Source organism: Gavialis gangeticus, unplaced genomic scaffold, assembly GCF_001723915.1.
Source record: "Gavialis gangeticus isolate Ggan-Ray unplaced genomic scaffold, GavGan_comp1, whole genome shotgun sequence".
NCBI lineage: Eukaryota > Metazoa > Chordata > Crocodylia > Gavialidae > Gavialis > Gavialis gangeticus.
The window spans coordinates 11,364,353-11,384,918 of NW_017729030.1; the positions used below are offsets into that span (position 1 = coordinate 11,364,353).

The following is a 20,566-nucleotide window of genomic DNA, read 5'->3' on the forward strand; positions in this document are numbered from 1 at the left end:
ATTGTTCTCTCATAGGTCTATCTTTTCCATTTCTGAGTTGTCTGACAGTCATGCCTATTAAAGGCTATTCCCTGCTTTGCCTTTTTTTTTTTTTTTGCCTCTGCCAAGTCATTTCTACTTTTGAAGAAAAAGGAAGGAGCCAAGCGGACAAGCTGGTTACAGGTCAACTGGCAATATGCTGCAGGGAACACATTTAGATCAGCAGTAAAGAGGCACCATCTTTATCCAAAAGGAGTCCAAACTTGTAGAAGAGGCGATAGGTTTTATAAGACTAACTGGATATTTGCAAGCCATTCATTTGCAAGCTTTCGGGCACGCTTGGCCTTCGTCAGGCATATAGGAGGGAGTGAAGATTGGCAACGTTGTGCTGGGTAGAAATGACTGTTCAACCTGGATACCTGTCGTTATGCAGGGGCTGTAGCGAGCCCCTTTTCTATGTGTTTATTGGAGCAACAGACTTAACAAACTTAAAAGTTCTTACAACTCCCCCCCCCTTCCCTTATGTCATGTACAAAAAAAAAAAAAGCAAAAAAAACTGAACTACAGTAGGTTTTAGTTTTTTAAAGATCAGCTCTTGCTCCCACCAGGACCTGGCCATTCTGCAGAAGCAGGGGCAGGACACAACTTTTTCTGAACTTTGAAAAATGCACTAAACTTTGAGGCTTGGTGGCTGAACACTTTCTTATGATGCTTGCCACGTTGGGTAAAATTCAACTCGGAATCCTTGTGAAAAGTAGCTCTTGCTTAAGAGCGATGGATCAAAATGTGATTTCTTGGTAGCAGTTAACTCTTCCCCCCCCGCCAACAATAAAGCAAGTAGATTATAATTTTGAAGGGCTGCACTACAGGAGCTGGGGGCTCTCCTGCGCGCTCCCTTTTTTTTTTTTTTTGCTGATGATCCCATTTTGAATTGTTTAACCTTTTCATTTTAGAAAAAAAAAACAAGCCAGCCAACCTTTTTATATATTCAGAACTCACAATCTAGTGAACAGCTTGTATTTGATACTAGGAGGGGAAAATCTATTCTAAAGATGTCTGTCAGGTTTGTTCCTCAGTGAAAGTTTCTCAGCAGACTAAAATTCTATAAATATAATTTTGAAATGTTAATTTAAAGACAGTAGCTTAATAGCACTTATGCACCTGGTTAACTTTTCATACTACCTTTTAGGATTTGGGCCTAGAGAAGCATTAATACTTGAGTTCTCAAAGTAAAACACATTATTTAATTGATAGAAGGTTGAACAGATTGTATTTTTCTTTTGTAGGGGTCTTGCATTTGGAGGAGATGGCAGGGCTTCTGTAAAAGTCATTTATGGTTGTTTGCATGTTTGGTTGTTGAAGTATTTTACTATCAAGTTCCATCCCCCACCTTAAATTGTTGTATGTCTGTATAACCTTTAATAATTTAATTTCTGTTTCCCGTAACTCTGGATAGGGTTTAGCCTCTGTCTAGCTTGCATATAATCAAAGGCCTGATCCAGTGTGGTCAGTGGGAATCTTCTGTGGGCAAGGGATGGGATCTTTTGTGTTCTTGATAAGACTTCTTAATGGAAGTCCAGTCCATAATTTTTACAACTATCCATACAACTTTTAATGAAAATGGAGCCTTTTAATGACAGCTATCGGAGAGCCAGTTCTGTTATCCTAATAACTGAAAGATGGAACTACAGGTATCAGCATCTAGTAAGAAGAAGGGCATCTGGTGAGAGTTAAGGCTCTTTCAAAAGTGATCATCTTCATGTACTAACGGACTAAGAAGGGACCAATCTTTGAAATGAACCTGTGTAGCACAGAAGAACGTATATGAAGCATTATGATTTTTAGTATAAGTAAAATTCTCACTTCTTTTATTTCGAAGTGTTACCACAAGGGTTTTTTCCAATAGCAGCTTTCTCTTAGCTTTGTGAATAAAGTCCCAATTTTTTTAATCTTGGTTGCTGTGTTGGTTCTCCCACTCATTTCAGTTCATAAAAACATCTTGTGCTAAACTCTCCACCTTGTTAGACTCAAGGCATCCCTTGGAAAATGCCAGTTCTTAGTTTTTACTCCTTTGCAACAGAAGAATTGCTCTATTTTTTTTCTGTGGTCAAAAAAACTCAGAAAGACCACAGCAGGTTAGAATGTTTTTAACACTCTGGATTCCTGTTTTAAACTCAGATATTTATCTTGTAAATCCAGTTTGCACTCCTAAACAATAGTACTACCATTGTTAGGTACTCTAGAGCACCTGTGACAGGGTCTCAAGGTATTCCAAGGCGCCACAGCACATGGGTTGAGAATCACCGGTCTACACTGAAATTTTGCCTTATCTCACTCGATGTCAACAGCATAATTCTATTTAGGTTCTCATTGCGAGACACGTTCTAAATTAGCATTTTGGATTTGTGTGCTTTAATAATACTCACTGTATTCTTTTTAAGTATTCTTAAGTATTCTTTTTTAAGTCCTTTTATGCACCCTCTTTTGGCCTAACCCTGCAATCAGTCCGCACTGAAATATCCCTTTGACTTCAATGGGAGCTCTGTGTGCAGAAAGATTGCTTGATTAGGCCCAGTCATTATATATAATCATACTTTGATAGCAAAATTTAGAAGAAAAATAATTTCTATATAATTCAGAGTTTCACTTGATATAGGTTCTTTGAAACTTAAGAGTAGAAAATCATGTGGATACGTTTTTTTCTGAAAGACTTCTTGTTCTCTTATCAGACACAAAAAAGAGTGATTCTCTAGCGAGCCAATTTACAGTTTTCCTAGTATATAATCGGTGGCAAATACTTCTTTGTAGATGTATATAATAAGGAGAGAGACTGTCAAGTCGCATGCAGTTAGGTTTGCAAATCCTAAAAGAATTGCTTGCTTCAGTTCACCAAATGCTTTGATGTAGTATATGTTATTTGTGATAGAGCTGTCACTGGCCATCATCAAACAGCCAGAATTAAATCATACCTGAAGTTTCAAATTCCATTTCTGTATGCCTAAAACCATTTTGCCTGACAACAAAGACAGATACTAATAATGTGACTTAAGGCAGTTGACACCCCAGAGCATCAGTAGTTAAACGGAAGTGTCCATGTAGGAAGTACAGGTTTGGGCCACCAGGAAGAAATCTAATCCTCATTCCTAAGAACTACTATTTTTGTCAGGTAAATTCAGTGCAAATACAATTAATAGTCTATCTCTGTTGCATGCTGAGCATTATGCAAAACGAAGGAAAAATAATGTGTTCAAGATCACTTCTGTTTTTTATTAATATTTTAGGTGTTGCGAAAGGTGAAGATTGTTTTTTTGGGTTTTTTTTTTTGTTTTAACCTCACATGAGCAGGGTCTTTTTTTATAAGTTACCTGTTTATCTGCATGTTCCTTAGTCTGCGTATTTCTCCAAACAATTTTTTGGAGAAATTATTTTTAGTTCTGTCTAATTTGGGACTTAAATTGAGATGACACACAAGATGTGTGGTTTTTATTTAATTTATGCTTTTTTAGGTTATTAGCTTACAAAACACTTTCACAGTATTCATGAAGGATGGACAATACAGATGCTGTGACAGTTCATTTGGTATGGATGCAATACTACAGTAGTCCTAGCAGATGCTGGGAAGATTAATATAACACAGACACTACTGTCTTTGCAGATCCGTATCTGCTGGGAGAATTATTGTACCATGGACACTACTGTCCCAGAAGATGCTGCAAAACATTAAGAATCGCAGACATCCAGGCACGACTGTCCCAGCAGATGCTGAGAGACTTGAAGAGCTAAAACATTATTAAAGATTGATACTGCTGTCTGCTCACATCTGCACCTGATGAGAGAACTGCTTAAGCATAGTACTATTTTAGTAGTTGCCCTGTGATTTTTAATAACGGTCATCTCTCTACTGTTTAGGCATATCTTTGTTTGCACTATCATCATTACTATTGGCACAGACTGCTAAAGTGTGTCTACATAGCATCTATAATAATACAAAATAATGTAGCTGTAACAATCTTGCTAACAAAAAAATTCTCTTAGCAAATATTTATGATCACTGACATGAAGTACAATGAACCTCATCATACTTATTTAAAATTTCCTTTACCTAAGCTATAATACTTTATGAAATTGGTGTTCCCAAAGGTCCTGGGGACGCCTAAAGGATTTCTGAGTCTTAAGGAGCTGATTAGATGCCTGTGGTCTTGAAGTGATTCACTGCAGCTTCCTGCCCCACCCTCCCCTTTACTGGAAGTTTCAAAATTATGTATAGATCCTCTTACAAGTTTTAATAGTAGGTCCTGTCAGATTGCACCTGTCTTGTAATACTGAGAGTAGTATGTACAACAGCCTCACAAGATGATTCCCTTGCATTACTTCAAGCATTTTTCTGTTCTTTTTGCAAAGTTTATAGCTCAGTTGTCCAAACCTCTAATTTAAGCCTTGGACAGTTCTGAGACAAGAAATTCCTTGTACTAGTATTATTATTATTCCCTTCCCCTCTTGCAAAAGAGTAAGTATGATCATCATAAGGTGTTTGTAATAATCTGTGTTATGCCTGGTGAAGTACCATTGTGCTTTCTTGCTATCAAGAAAAGCTGTAAGTAAAACACCCCCATTGCCATTTTGAAGTGTGGGGATGCTGAATACATGAGACACGGAGGCTGCTGGAGCGCACTAATTGGCACACTCCAGCAGACACAATTAATAGAGTCTGTTCCAACATGCTGTAATTACAGTGCATTAGAGCAGCATCCCTTCATGTCTACAGCCATCCAAAGTTACTATTTCAGTCCAGTCCTAAAAAAAATAGTTTGGAAGTATAGTGACCCAGTAGCGTAGCTATGGTGAGTAAGTGGGATACAAGTGTGGGTGCTGCTTAAAGAGGGGTAAGGGAGAAGAGTGCCGGAATGGAGCTGGGGGCTGCCTTACTTCTGTCCTCCCTCATACCTATACTAATGGTAACCCTGCGCCCTCCCTGCAGCGGCTCCAGCTCTATAGCTCCAGCATCTGGGAAGACAGAGCAACAGCAGAGGCACATGGGACAGGAACAGTGGTCAGAGCTCTGCTGCTGCAAAGTGCCTGGTGGGGGGAATGCCACCTCCTATTTTTGCCACTGAAAATTGGTGTTTAAATAGCTGTTCAACAAAAGCATAGGCAGCAAAATAAAATAAAAAGGTGACATCTTCCTCCAGCTGCTGCTTCTGCACTGTGCAGTCGCTGCCCCGGGGCACAGAACTGGCAAGTTGTTTCTCACTGTGTTGACCAATGTGTCCTTAAGGGTAGTGCCTCTCCCAGTCACTTTTCTTCGTAAACAAAACTTGTCTAGGTGCTTGTAAATCCTTAAATTTAGCCAGCTGAGTCACTGAAATGGACAAGAAGTTAGCTGTAAACATGTGCAAATGCCTTGGACTTTGCTACTAAAATCGTTTATTAAAATGGTTAGGAAAAGAAGTTGGTTGAACCACGAAGCTTTCAAACTCTACTTGCTTAATATATCAAGCTTTGTATCCATACTGCAGTTGCTCCTCACCCCCTTTACCACATTATTCTGGAGCTATCTATTGCATTTGTATCTATTCATATTATAAATTCTTTGCAGCACAGTCTAACATTTGTATTGTAACATCTGTATCATGGGATCCTAATCCCAAATGAGGCCATGGGTGTTGTTTTAATACCAGTACCTACTATACTGTTATCTGCTGCTTCAAGTGAGCCTTCCCTGCCACTGAAGTCTACCAGTTTTCCATTCCCACTGAGTTCATGCCCCCCGATTCAGTTTTTCCCCTGTCACATGGCACTGCTCTGAGTGAAAAACCTAGGACCAACTCAGCTAGCTGCCCCTCTGTATGTGACTACTGATATAGTAGTCTGTCACTACAGGTTATCATTTTGCTTTTCTGCCTGCCTGCTTCATTGAAGGTACTGGGACTGAAGATAGTCTTGTCTATATAAGAAATATGTTTTGATCTAGTTTGGATGATGCAAAAAACTTGTGGATAATTCTTTCTGCTCAAGATTGCCCCAAATTGATTCTGTATTGTGCCAGTTCCTAAATTAAACCAATCCTATTTGGTTTACTTTTTAAATTGAAATGAGTGTGACAAAACTTCAGTTTAAAACTGATCTTAAAAATTGTACTTTATATTGCTGTAGCTTTCCTGTGTAGGGTAATACAAAGAGTTAGTGGTAGAGCAGAAAGGCAAGTACGTCCCAGTTTTTATGAAAAGGGTGATGGTGTTAGGGAAGGTTTGTTTATCCTGTCTGCCCGCCTCCTTAGCCACTGTGGAAGGCAATATGAAAATATACTTCCTTTGGCTGTTTTGAAGCCAGCCAAACAAATGAGCAAAACAGTCAGGAAGCCTATAAAGTTAATTTAACCCATTCTCTAATCTTATTCAATTCCAATGACTGTGCAAAAAAGTCCAAAATACTTTGGTTTGCCTGAATTTTAGTTGTTTTGCCTATAAAAACTGTAAAGCTTTAAATGAGGCAGTAAACTTTATAGATGCTAGGTCACTTGTTATTACTATCACTTTCTGTAGTGATTAATTCATACATTGTAAAAGTTTATCATACAATTTCCTGTCACTTCCCAGTGCAAAAATTCCTTTAATCTAACATAGTTCAGTGATATCTTAGTTACGGGTAAGATGTTATAACCTGCTGCTATTGTAACCTGAAGTGAAGGTAAAATTTGAAAGTCTTAAATGTGTGTGTGCACGCATTCTCTCCTTCATGGTATTAATATCTAATTTTCTTCCTATTGGTGAACTATTTGGTAGAGAAAACCAGATAGTAGAACATGCTTAGACAATGGCGTAACAAGGACAGGGGTGGTGGGGGCAACTGTCCCAGGCACCAACTTGAAAGGGAGGGGATGAAGAAATGTGGCTGCACGTTCATGATCACAGTTGTGATTGAGAACCAGAAGTTGCCACTTCCACTTTGCCCCAGGTACCCACAGTGCTAGGCTGCTGCACTTAGGTCATGTTGGGGATCAATGTGTTTTCAACCTACAGTTCAACCTATCCAAAATGTTGTTTTAAGGCACTGGTTCTCAACCTTGTCAGTCAGGGCACCCGTCCACAACTTTTTTTGAATGTAGCATCTTCCCTGGTTGAGAAGCACTGTTGATGCTGCTTTAGTTTACCTCAGAGCTTCTCAACTGGTTATTGCTGCCTCCCACATAAAATTGCCCTGCAAGTGGTGCACAGCCACCTTGTGGCATGTGCATGTGCACCTGCTGCATTAGGGCTGTGATCAACCAGGCAGGAGCTGCCTCATGCTGTGTAGCCCTTCCTGGTCCTGTCCCTCCTATGCTCCTCCTGGAAACAGGTGTGCCAGGGGAGCTGTCTTGTGTGCCTTTGTTTCTGAGGAGTGTAGGAGGAGGGGCTGGACTTGGAAGGGCCTAGGACCCAGCTAGCTCCTGCCTGCTTTAGGCTGATCACAGCCTGAAGGCAACAGGAGCATACACAGGGAGTTTTACCCGGCATTGAGGCTCCTGAAGGAGGATTGTGGCATGCCAGTTGACAACCACTGTAAACAGTATACAGGTTACCTAAATTTATGCTTCATAACAATAGTATGTGCCAGGTCATACATTTAAAACTTTTACTATAACAAGAGGTGTGTGGATAGGGAATGCGGGGGTGGCCGCATGTGTTTGATGACAGGATGATCATGGCTTCCAGCGTAGCATTCCTGTGAAGAAAGCTAATGCAATTCTATCATGTGTTAGACACTGTATTCTTAGTGGAGGCAGAAAATATTGGTACCACTTTTTGAGCAATTTTTAATACCAATGTATAAGGCACTGGTAAGGCCCCATTTAAAGAACTGTGCACAGTTCTGGTCATATATGTTAAAAATATATATATTTTAAACTGGAACAAATGCAAAGAGAGGTTTTCCATTCCCATAATTAGCTTAATAGCCTATTTTATGAGTAAAAGAGTTTTGCTTGTCTAGTTAGCAAAACCAGTTGGGCAGGAGTATGATTTCTCTATCTAGGTTTCCTGCATACGTGGGAAGTTTTACGTAAAACATTCCTTAAAGGCTTTTGTTAGTAACCTGTGGGGTCTAGAAAGAAGTTTCTTTTTCTTCCCTTCTCCCATTCCCCAGATTCGTTATCTGCACTATTTGGCCTCTTATAGCGGCTTGGGTGAGTTTTTGTTTATGGGGAGAAGGCCCTGGTCTATAGAATGGAGTATGGACCATTTCCTGGAACTGAGTATATTTTTTTACCTAAACAATTTCCAACTATTTCAGTGAGAGAGACATTAGGCATGTGCTTGTCTCTCCTGTTTTTTTCCTATGGCTTGTAATTTTATTTATTTAAAATCAAGTGACTGTGATGTATAAGAGGTCTGGAGTATTTGTTCTTGTGGACCGCTTTGAACAAATGGTTGCTTGTGAGTGTCAGGGATTTGTCTCAATGGCCTCAGATTTCTTCTTGTGCTGTAATATATAAATACAGTTTTATTCTGATTTTCTCCTGTGAAATAGGGCAGTATGCTTTTAGTATAGGGAGGAAAACAACTTGTCCAAGATGAAACAGGACATCACTGGTGGAGAGAGCAGTATAGAACCCAGATCTCTGAATGCCCTAGAGATAAGCTCAGACAGGTACTTTAGTATTTGAAGAATGTTGTTTTTGGGTGACATTCTGTTAATTAATAGTTCATCTGTTTTCACTGCTTGCCTCTTGAAAAGCTTATCTGAGATTTTAGGTGTTGAGAGCTGTAGAAAGCTCCTTCATCTGAACACACCAAGAATCTTAAGCTGGCATCCAGTGAATACTGAAAGGTGTCTCAGAGTTGGTTTTGGTTATATTAAATGACCAATGACAAATACTATCAATGACAAATTGTTTACAGATGCACACACCCAAGATCCTGCTTGCATTGACACATTGCAGCTGATTAGTGGACCAATTGTACAGACTTCCTGTGTGATATCAAGAACATAGTGGCTATTAAAGAGAAATAAAAGTAGTGAAGGTCATGCCTCATGGTCATTGAAGTCCTTTTCACATATGAAGGGCACAGTGTAATGTACATTTGGTGGGTGGCTGTGTAATGTTTCCTCTTTCAGTGATTTCCAGCTTGCTCCTGATCCTTATGTCCCTCCCCCACCTCAGCCTTATAAATGGGAAACAGCTCTTGCTGTTGGTAGATGCTTTATGAGAGTGCCAAATACCATTGCCCGTGTCTCAGTTTGAGACTGAACACAGACTGTATTGAAGCAAAGTGTTCCCATCGCTGCTGCCTCAGAGGCGTTTTTGAAATTGAAATGCTGCATTATTGTCTTGGCAGGGCTAAAGACACGATTACTGTCTGTATCATTGGACGGTCATGTAACTCAATTTTTTACCAATTATCAGGGCTTTCTTAAATTTTGATACCACAACAGTTTTAAAGAATAAAGCACATTTAACTTGGGGAGCTACCTATTTTCTAGCTTAGAAATGTAACTTTCAGAAGTACAGGCTTATAAGTTTTAATTGGCTTAATTCATACTTGCACCTTTGGACTTGCTGATAACTTATCTGTTTCAGGGTTACATTATAAGAACTGATTATTTAGGGCTGTGAATGATGTAGATCTTCTAATGGGCAATGTGAATTTAAAAATTGCAAAATTAGCTCATATATATAGCTAAAATCTCTCTGTCTCATATATGTATGTATGTATGTATGTATCTTTGTTTAATACATGTGTATTAAGCTCCTGATTCGGTTCCCAATGAAGTCTTTACTTTGGCTTCAGGGGAAATTAAACTAGGCGGTTAAGATGTTCTGTAACTAATATCTGACTAAACACTTATGGTGAAATATTCTTGGAAGCATGAGCTTGGTTCCCATTTACTTCACTAAGAGCTTGCAAATGCAAGTGTTTAATTTTTGACAACAGCTGTGTGATTCCCATTGACTTCATTAAAGATTAATTGAGGATAGAACCTGGCCCTTATAAGCTTAAAAGTAAGGCTAAAATAAGCTTATTGCCCAACTGAAGTGGTACAGAGACAGTCTGCATAAAGCATTTTTGTTTTTGTCATCATGTATATGTATACTTTTTGTCGAGTTTTTTGGGCTATGATTTGGAAAGCAAAGTCAGCTGCCTCTCATTGAAAATAAACAAGACTTTAAAAAGTGTGTATGTAGGAAAAATAAGACTAATGGTAACCAGCTTATTGGCAGAAACTTGAAAAAAGGCTCTTTCAAAATGAAATGGAAAATGGAACATAGCTAGAAAGTGACTGATTTTATGTTTTATGTGATTTTTATGCTCTCTCCTATCCTCTTCCACCCCACCATCCCAGAAAAAAGCTACAAGGCTGAAATGCAGTTTTGAATCTCTTCTGTTTTTAGAGGAGAATTACTTTAGTAATAAACAGAAAAATTTTTTTCCCTTCCAGTGCAGGAGGCGTATGGTATCATTCAGGTATATTAGGGGTGTGCATCAGGAACTGGGAAACCATCTGTTCACCAGGGCACCCCAGGGGAAGACGAGGCTTGTGGTCACAAACTTCTGGAAGACTGTTTTAGACCAGACATAAGGAAAAATTTCTTTACCATCCAAGTCACCAGAGTCTGAAATAGATGCTTCCCAGAAGTGGACCAAGCACCTACTCTGGATTCCTTTAAGAAACACTTGGATGTTTATCTTGCTGGGGTGATCTGACCCCAGTTGACTTCCTGCTCCTTGGACAGGGGTTTGGAACTGACAATCTCGCAAGGTCCTTCCAGCCCTAATGTCTATGAAATCTATATGGGACTACAGTCTTTATTTAGTCCCTTTTTAAGTTCTTAAAAAATAATTAATTGCTTCTTGGAACCTCTTTACAGAAGACGTGTTGGCAAATAATGTTGCACACCAGTTATTGAAAAATTTGCAAATTTTATTATCTGTTTTTGTTGCTCGTTTTCCCAAGGTGTGGTCCTCTGGGATTTTGATTTATATTTGGAGGCACTTGTGTTCCATCCCTGCTATCATTGTAGCAGGTTCCTCCACAAAAAGAAATGTTGAAACTATCCAACTTGTATTTTGTATCACGTGTATGCTTAACCGCTTTAATCTGGAAGTGCTGTGTTCGGAGTATTATAAAGGTAATCATAATCAAACTAGTATGTAGTTGGTTTATAATGTTTAAGATTTACATTAGCTTGAAATGTAACCCGTTTACAAACAGGCCACAAGTTGTTTTGGAAACACAAGCACTCACAAAATTGCCCTTATGCATCCTGCTAGTGATTCTGGCTTTATGGCAACTTTTTCTTGTACTTCAAAAACTTTTCAGTTGTTAGCTATGCTTATAAACTCTAAATACAAGCAACTAACCACATTGTCAGGTGTCAAACTGGTATGCAGGCCACAATCAGGTGACATGTGACTTGATTTAATATATAGTGTCAGAATAAGAATTAGACACATGTATGACAATAAAAATTAAGATAGTACCGAGAACTGGGTTTCTTTGCTTGCTTTTTTCACTTCCAGGCGTGGTACTAAAATTCTGAAGTCTGATTTAATCATAGGACAATAAGCATAGGCTATTAAGTGTACAAGCTAAGCTAATGGGATTGATTAGAGATGAAACCGCAGAATCCTAGAACATGATGGTTGGGAGGGGCCTCAGGAGGTCATCTAGTTTTGAGCAGGGGGTTGGACAAGACAATCCCTAACAGGGTCATATTCTATTAAAATGGTTTGAAAATCCTTTTGTCTGAAAATCCTGTTGAGGATGTCTCTCCTTTTTTCCTTTCTTTTCTCTGAGGCAGGATTTTGAAAGAAATAGTTATTTGTCAGATGTTGTATACTATTATAATGAAGAACAGTATTTTTTGCCTGCAATTGTTTAATTTGTCAACAAAAAAATATGGTTCCTGTGCTGAATGGCCACTCTTTCATAATGAGTCTTTTTGGTTTGAATAAATGGATACGAAAGCTGGAAGGAAATTCTTGAGCGAGAGCACCATCTAGATAGTGACATCTGCCAAGGAGCAACAATATGCAGTTGGAGGGTAGGGAGATTTTAACTAGGAACATGGTAGGATGTAGAGGATGTTGGATTAGCGAGGACAGGTCTAAAAAAACCAAAGAATTGCATAACAGAAGTGCTGCAGCTCTACTTTTCGGACCCAGGAGTTTAAACAGTGTATGTTCTCCAAGGTTCATCCCATTATGATGATTTTTTCCTATGCTAATTTAGTAATGCTAATTTTTTTTAATATTGCAAACTTTTCTAAGACTGACTGTAAAGACATTAGCATAAGTGCACAACCTCATTGTGATATCACAGAAAGAAAAGCTGGTTTAAGAGCTGTAGAGCTCTATCAGAGCTGTATGGCTGACTGCAACAGAATGACAGGAAACAAGCTGTTAAAGATGCTTACTGAGGAACTGAAATTGTCAGTGTTTCTAGACATCTTCAAAAAGAAAAAAACAAAAAACAACCCATCTTACAATATGTATATTGATGATGCTTTCATAATCCTTGCTATTACAAAAGCCTACCCTCATAGCTAAGCTAGTTGGTATTCTGATTTGAGATCTATATAACTTGTAATCTAGTCATTGTTAAAGAGTGCCTGAGAGTTCCTGAAATGCATACTTATAGATACGCATGTTTTTATGAGGCAAGATACTCTAGAGAGTGTTTCCAATAAAATGTCATTGTAGATGCTGGCCTAGATAATATAATTCATCTAAAAATACAAATGTTGTAATGGCAGAGTTCAGCATTTGTTGTGATGCTTCTGTGTGATGATGTGGTTCAGTGAATTAAAGGCCATTATTCTTCATTTTTAGTTGTGGACAGAAAATTTGTACTTGTCAATATAAACCATCTCCCTTTCATGTCTGAGTCATGGCTAACGTGTTTAAATATTGCAGATGTTCTTTTAGTTTCTGTCCCTTTCCCTCAGTCTCCATTTGTTACAAGTCCTTCACATATAGTACAGAAAGTTATAGGACATCTCTTTGCCAGTGCTTTATTTTGAGGTGAAATTAAAATTTTGCTCACAAGTCCTTTCTCGTCCTTATAGCATCACTAAAATTAGTTGGCCACTCTCTTTAACCTTTATTATTTTGACCTACTTGTTTAGATTAGACCAGGGGTGGGTGGATCCAGAGGGTGTACAGTAGTGCGGTTGCTCTCCCCTTCAGACCCTGCCTTGGGAGCAGCAGCTGGGGACTTTTTATTAAGTTATCAAAGCAGGGTAAAAATTCCACGTCATCCTTTCCTTTTTGTGCTCAATAATGTGTTTTCTCCCCTCCCTGACAAGCCTGCTCCCTTTACCTCTGGGTCAGCTGGGGACTGAACAGTGGCAGGCAGGAGAAGGAGGGGAGCAGAAGTGCCACTGAGCATGAGGGGGCGGGTGCAGCAAGAGGGCAGAGGGTTAGGATTCTTACCTGATTCACTAACTTAAAAATCCCCAGCTATTGTTCCTGTAGCATGGTCTGTGTGCCCTGGTGGGCTGGGAGCATGGGGTACAGCAACCCCTGCAGTGGTGATGGCTGCTTCTGCACCGCCCTTTACAAAATCCTGGATCTGCCTGTAGATTAGACATACAATGTCTAGCAGTGATCCCTTTTCCTACTAGCATTGCTACTTCTGTCCTTTAGCCCTCTTTTCTCTGTGGTAGCATTAGTCAAATCAATGGGGGCAAGGGAAGAACAATTTCATTTCTACTTTTGCCTTTTGGTCCTTTCAGATCAATCTCTGCTCTTCTTTTTAGTGAACATTGTACAGGTTTCCCTTTTGGATGTTAGAACTGGCTGTCTCTCTTCTTTGTCTTTTTTCTGCTTGACTTTTGATCTGAGCTCATAGTACCTGTAAAAGTCCAGTTAGCTCTGAGGTATCCGTTTTGATATTCATCATGTAAATATCCACAGATCTGTTTAACTGTGTACTTGGAATTATTTTTCAGGTCTCGTGCCTATCTAGTGACAGAGGTATGCCTCTTCTGCCTCTTCAACCCTTTCTGCCCCCTGAAGTTATCTGCCTCCACAGAAGTTCAGTGAGACATTCCTACTGCACAGTTTGTTTGGGGTTTTTTTGGAGAAAAAACTACTATTAGGCTCATCCATCTAATTTTCCATTGTGCCCAGGACAATTTACCTTTTAAGAGAACCTTTCCTGTTGGCTCCTCTGATAAAGCCAACATGTAGAGAAAAGAAGTGCATGTGTGCCTCCTGCTTTGCTTTCTCCTTTTCAAGTGTCTTATTGAGAATGTTCTTGGGTGAAGTTCAGCTTTCTCACAGCCAAGACCCAGGGAGGAGAGGCTTTGCGGGATTTGGAGAGGCAAGTAATACTGTGGAGAACTCGGGTACCCTCTTGGCAGTCCAGGCAGGGGCACCTTCCTGCCACCCGCAATCCTAGGCAGAAAACCAAGGTATTTTGGAAAACCTGGTGTAGTATAAAGGAGGGGGGCACAAACACAACATACAGCCATAGTGTGGGTTATAATCTGCCTCCCCTGCAGAGGCAGCCTGATCTGCATTATTGTCCCCCTAGCATTGCCCTCTAGTTCTCTCCTAAGGTGTGTGGAGGACCAGAACTCAGATAATCATGACACAACTGGCTTTAAAAATAAGTGGTTTCCTGAAGAGTAACTTCTAAATTATATCAGGTCAGACATCCCAGACTAGAATCTCAGAGGAAATTCTGGTCTCATTCTTCTAAAGAATCCATTTGTGAACCACTGCTCACTTCTTAGGAAAACCAGAATGGACCCTTGAGTGGAAAGGACCTCTGTTTGAGGGCAGGAAGAGGCCTGATGGCCTGAAATACTTCTGTAGTACTTGCTAAGCCCAGTATTTATATTTAATTCTGAAGCAGCATCAGAAGGGTAAGTACTCAAAGGTGCGGGGCAGGGGAATAAACTAAAAAACTGGTACCTGATTGTCCTTCTTCACTGTCCCCTCTTTCTCCCCCTGCCAAGAATACAGCCTGGAGTTAAACCTGAGAAGCTTGTGTTGGGGGAAGGAGGGGTCAAGAGATGGAGCCGAATAAAAAGTGTACTTTTTATTCGGCTCTATCTTAACCGTGGTGGCAGTGGGACAGGATGGACATCTGGCCAACAGTTAGTTGGGGTTAAAGAACCAACATAAGTATATAAAAATAACAAGTGAAGAAATAGACTATTCTGTCACAGTGAAGTGAAACAGTGCTCAGGAGGCCAGTGACTGTCCTAGATAAACTTACAGTGGTAATTCTTTAGTAATAAGAATGGAATGAGGAATTCCAGCCACACCTACAAAGATTGGGGAAGTACTTTTATTGCCTCCAGCTACTGTTGAATGTCACCATATCCTGCAGCCACTCATCCCTTTTCACTCAAGCAGCCAGAGAGTGATTAGATAAAAGGGAAATCAACCTGGCTGTGGAATACATGGGGGCAGTAGGTAGGGATCTGCTGAACTCGAGGAGGTGGCTGGTTGGGTTTTTTTTTTTTTGTTTAGTGAGCATATCCCAAGGTCAGCTGCCACTTTCACAGGCTGAGTGTGGCAGGCTCCCAGCACCTCTGGCCAAGGGGCCCCGGAAGTCCTGCCTTTCCCAGATTGCCAGATGGCCCCAAACCACATCTTAATTGCTTAACAGTGTTTCCCTTCATAGCTTCCATGGGCTTAATCCTCTGACTGTACCCATGGAAGCCATTAATTGACATGTTATTAAGCAATCTAAGCACTTAAGATAGTTCAGTTTAGAGTTTAATTATTAAAATAAAGCTATATACAACATGAATTGTAATTAATAGCAACTATATGCACATTAATAAAGGACATTATAAAAAGGAGTTTACTGAAATTGAATGCTAACCTTGAGGCAAGGGCAATTCATGCTAGCATGCTGCATCCAGCAGCAGTTGCTGCTGACATTCTCTGCCTCTATGGGGTGAACACTTGTCTGTACTCTGAGTTTATTGGTGTGGTGGGGCAGTGTTTCATCGGGGTCTAGGGATGTGGAAGCTGGTCACAGATGGACAGAGTACCAGAATGCAAGTACAGGCATCTGGCACTCTGACAAAGTTCACGTAAGCAGCATGTTTGTTGTCATGCTCGTTCTGCCCTCCAGGGATTGATTTCAGTAGCTGAGGGTCACAATGCAGAACAGGCAGTTGATTGGGGTCCAAAATGTGAGCAGCACTAAGGAAGGAGGCAGCCAATTGACTTAACTGTGATGGCAGTGACGGGTTGTACCTGTAGTATTAGTTCAGTTTCACAGGTATTGCCTGGCCCAGTTCCTGTCTCCACTGGTTTTCATGAGGATAGCTTCACAGTTTTTATGGTGCCCTGTTTTTGATCCAGTTTACCAAATCCATCAGCTGTGTGTGTTTGTGTGGTAGATCACAGCCTGCTGGCCTTCAAACCATGTTAGAAACTCCATGAACTGGGTGGCATTTTCAGCCACAGACGTCACTTGATCTTGAATGTTGCCTCAGCTTAAGAGATTGCAAAGTTTAAGTATGCATGGTATGCTAGGTGTGAGTTCCAGCTCTTTGCTCACAAACTGCTGATAGTGTTGTATATGCTAGGCGTGGTAACAGACTGCACTGAACCATGAATTCCACGTTGTGAACACAAGCTCTGGTGGCAGCAGCACAGTGGCATGCAAGTCCCCACTTTGATTGGTGATGGATTTCCTGTACTGGACCTTATGACCTGGACAGTGGTTGAAGGCTTTCTTGGAGGACGACACTGAGCTGTCTACATCAGGGAACTGTGTGCATCAGATGTCACCTCACTAAAGACAGAATGGCCACATCAACATGAGCATAGACATTTGGTTCCCCAAGGACAACAAACAGCACACCTTGTGCCACTGCCAGTTGTCCCCAGGGAACACCTGTGCCATGCACCCTCTGACATGTGGCAGGTTACCCTAGGTGGGGTAGAGGGGGGGTGGCCAGCACTGGGCTTGCCCCCAGCAGCCTTACCTAGGGTTCCCCCCCCCCCATGCTAATTCCTTGCAGTGCAGAGAACAGCTGAACATGTGGCATGTGGTGCTGCAGTGCAGAAATGTATGTGGTGTCACATACCGCACAGCCATGCTCGTCTGGATGTGGCCAAGGTGCACATTGCAGGTGACGAGAACTGCATTGGGCAGTATTCCTTGCAGCGTATCAGAGAGCCTTGCACGTGTACATGACATCATTGGACAGGAATATGGAGATCTTGTTACTTTTTAAGCTGTAGCTGACAAGTTACCTTCCCTTGAGACAGTAGAAAAATTGACAGATGTGGTGTGGACTGGCTCTGTTAAGAATACAGGCTGGTCACAATCTGTCCAGATCCCTGGTACAAATCAAATGTGCAGCACATAGTTATTTTGAGGATCAGATGGCTTCATCAGCCACAATGGAGAAAGATTCACACTTTGCCAATGCAGACTTTGTGGACTGTACATGTGAAGCGATCACTGCAGGAAGATAGTCTTGTTGAAGCTTGTTGGCACTTAGAAAACAGCCATCATTCGACATGTTTTGGTTCAGGTAAATTCCTCTAAATCTGGGTGATTGTGTTTCTCCAGTGGGTATTTGATGCTGCTGTGAAAGCCTCTGAGGGAAAATAACACCTCTCCCTTGCCAGGCTGCTTTCTGTGGTCCTTTTAAAGAGTGAGGGCATGGTTGCTTGTTTCTTGCTCTGACTCTTAACCTCTGCAACAGCCTTTTGCTTCCTGTGTGACTTGGATTCTAAGTGTGGATCTATGCTGGTTCTCCTCTACATGTGCAGGATTGTACTGCAGGTGGTACAGAACAGTCTGCCTTTATCTGCATGTAAGGTCCCTGCAGGTTAGTGTCTTACACAGTCCAGTGCTGAAACGTATTTGGCCATCTTAGAAGATTTCTTTTCAGTGGTCATGCTGGAGAATCCTCCTCAGGCTGCAGCATGCTGTACCAGCATGCTTGTGGGTGCTTTAAGTTGATGCCAAAACCTTCCCGCTTCTTGATTGGCCCCAGGCTGGTTCCTGAATTGAGGCTGTCACAGGCTCAGCCTCTGATTTGCCCTGTCCCCATCTCCCTCCCTATCGTGTTTCAGGGCTGCAGGGTTTCTTGCCCTCTTTGCTGCTTACAGCTTGATTTTTGAGGAATTCAAAATCAATCAATTCAAATTGTTTGTTTGCTTGTTTTTTGTTTAGTTTTTTTTTTGCAGCGAGTCCACCATTTTTTAACGCCCATCCGATTTTTTTTTTTTTTCTTTTCCTTTTTCCGTGAAAATTGCACAATTGTGAATTCAGTATGTCCATAGCAATAAAGCAGGTTCTAACTTGCTATGACTGCTTTCTAGGCCTGTCACAGTCAACATATTATATGTTAAATTTAGGAGGCAGTGTGTTTTGAGTTACCTTTATATTGCCTCTGAGCAATAAAAGACAGTTTGCTAGTATATAGAGCTATCTGATTTGCCTTTTGAGTAATAGGATAGGGTTTTTAAAAACACCACTTCAGTTTAGGGCTGATTTAAACCCCCATGTCATGCACACACCTCACTGACTTACCTGCCTCTTTGGTGGCGGGAAGGGGAGGGCGAGCTTCTGGCAGGCAGTGTGGTCCCTGGGCTGCGGGGGGACTGGTGCTTCCCTCCGTGGCAGCGGCAGCCCCCTCCACCATGGCATCTGCCAGCAGGCACTCGGCTCAAGCAGCCCCAGGGGGCACTACAGCCGTGGAGCCCCTGGGCCCCTGTGCAGCTCAGGCAGACAGACAGGAAGATGAGGCTCACCGCTTTTCTTGGGCGGTGCCTGTTTTCCCAGGCTTCTGCCAGGCTGCCTGCAGGGCTTTCTGCAGAGCTGCGGAGCTGCATGGAGCCTGGTGCTTCGCTCTGCGGCTGTAGTGGGTTTTAGTTTGCTGCATCCCAAGTCATTTAAGGCGCATTATGCCAGTGAATTTCAAACAGTGGCTGGAATTAATGCACAATAGGTTGCCAAGGCATACAAACACCAACACTATTAAAGCGGTGCAAAAGCATTTAGCCCACTTAAAGTGTCATGCACACATGCCCCTTGCTTTGTCTACACATGGCCCTAGTTTCTAACAACCAGTTCCTTAAATGAATAATTTCATCCTGCCCCCAAGTAAGATGTTACTGTAAATTCATGCTTAATTTTTGACATCTTGGAATGGAGCTTGAGATGGGAAAATTGCTAATGTGCTGTTTAATCACATTTTGATACCATGGAAAAGCTGTATAGCTGCTATTGGGTTTTTAATTCTGTAGTGCTAAAAACAAGAATAATAAATAGTCCCACTAAATGTTAAAGGTACTTTATGGGTAATACATGTTCACTAATATGAGAATATTGCTATGGAAGTTTTACCAAGTTCAGATCTTTGTTTTTCAAAATGTTTATACTAACCACCAACCAGACTGTAATACACTTCTTTGTTACAGCTTTTCTGGTTATCAGAAAGAAGGGTGAATTAAGGCTTTTCTTTACTGCACACATGCATAAAATGTTATGATAGCATGCCTCTGTTTCAGTACCAAACTGTAGTGTACAGAAAAATAAAAATGAACTGTGGCAGGCTACGGTTCAGAATCGCATTACATTTTTTAAAAGAAATTTCCTAACAATTGACTTCAGTATTAGAACTTTTATTAAATAAAATTATTCAAAATGCACACACCAGTGACAACTAATATTGGTACCCTGCCCCATAGCTTCTGTCATAAAACTATAGAGCATTTTTAAGGTGCTAACTAGTCTCATTTTCTTTTCTTACAGGCTCTACAGGAAACAATCTGCTGCCAAACTTCAGTATATCATTTCAGAAAGAGCCATGTTGAATTGCTTTTCTCCTTGTCCGTTTCTGTACAGGTAAAGTTAAAGTTTGATATAAAAATTATGGGGAAGCTCCCACAAACTGACCTTATGAAAGCAGACTTTCTTGTTTATCATCTAAGCTGTGGGAAGTCTCTTAACACACACAAAATTAGGGACTTGGTTCCAAATTGTAGCTTTTTTTTAATTGCCCATTTGTGCTTTTGAGCTACAAAAGTAGTAATTCTGCTGTAACAGATGAGATAATGATCTGTCTGTGAAATTCTTTATTTTGAGGGTTTCTGACATGCAACACTTCTAATTGTGGCTGAAAATTGTCATCTCCGGTTCATTCACATCAATTAATTTGTTATTTAACAGTTTTTATTAAAAGCATTTTCTTGCTAATATTTGTGCCATAATAGACGCTACTACAGCTATTGCAATGTCCACAGACTGAGGGAGTTGTATGTCTAAATCTGTATGATGGTAGTTTAAGACATTTTAATATCAAGAAATGAAGCCAAAAGTTTGTATAGTAATATGCTGTTAAGCTAATAGCTCTGATTATTCATACTGTAATGTTGTTTCCAGCAGAATACTTTTGTGTTTCATATTGAGAATGTGGGTGATGAATAATTAATCGTACAATGACTCTGTGTGAAAGGACTTTGTGTCAAAAGTGGATGGGATTTTGTACCATGCAAAGATTTATTTTGGGGACCTTATCTTGAATTTCTTATTTCTTTATTTTTAATAAAATGCTTTGATAGTCTCTATATTAACGTAGTGTTTTTCTTTTTTTTTTAAAGAAATACTACAAAAA

The 20,566-nt window shown here is 40.5% G+C and overlaps 1 protein-coding gene across 2 annotated transcripts in view; it reads left to right on the forward strand.

Annotated features, from left to right (window-relative positions):
- SGMS2 (sphingomyelin synthase 2) overlaps positions 1-20,566 on the forward strand; it is a 68,803-nt gene that overhangs the window by 6,493 nt on the left and 41,744 nt on the right. For both annotated transcript variants that reach the window (XM_019521944.1, XM_019521945.1), the window contains exon 2: positions 19,705-19,797. The gene's annotated coding sequence lies outside the window, so the exon portion shown is untranslated. The remainder of the gene's footprint in view (positions 1-19,704; positions 19,798-20,566) is intronic.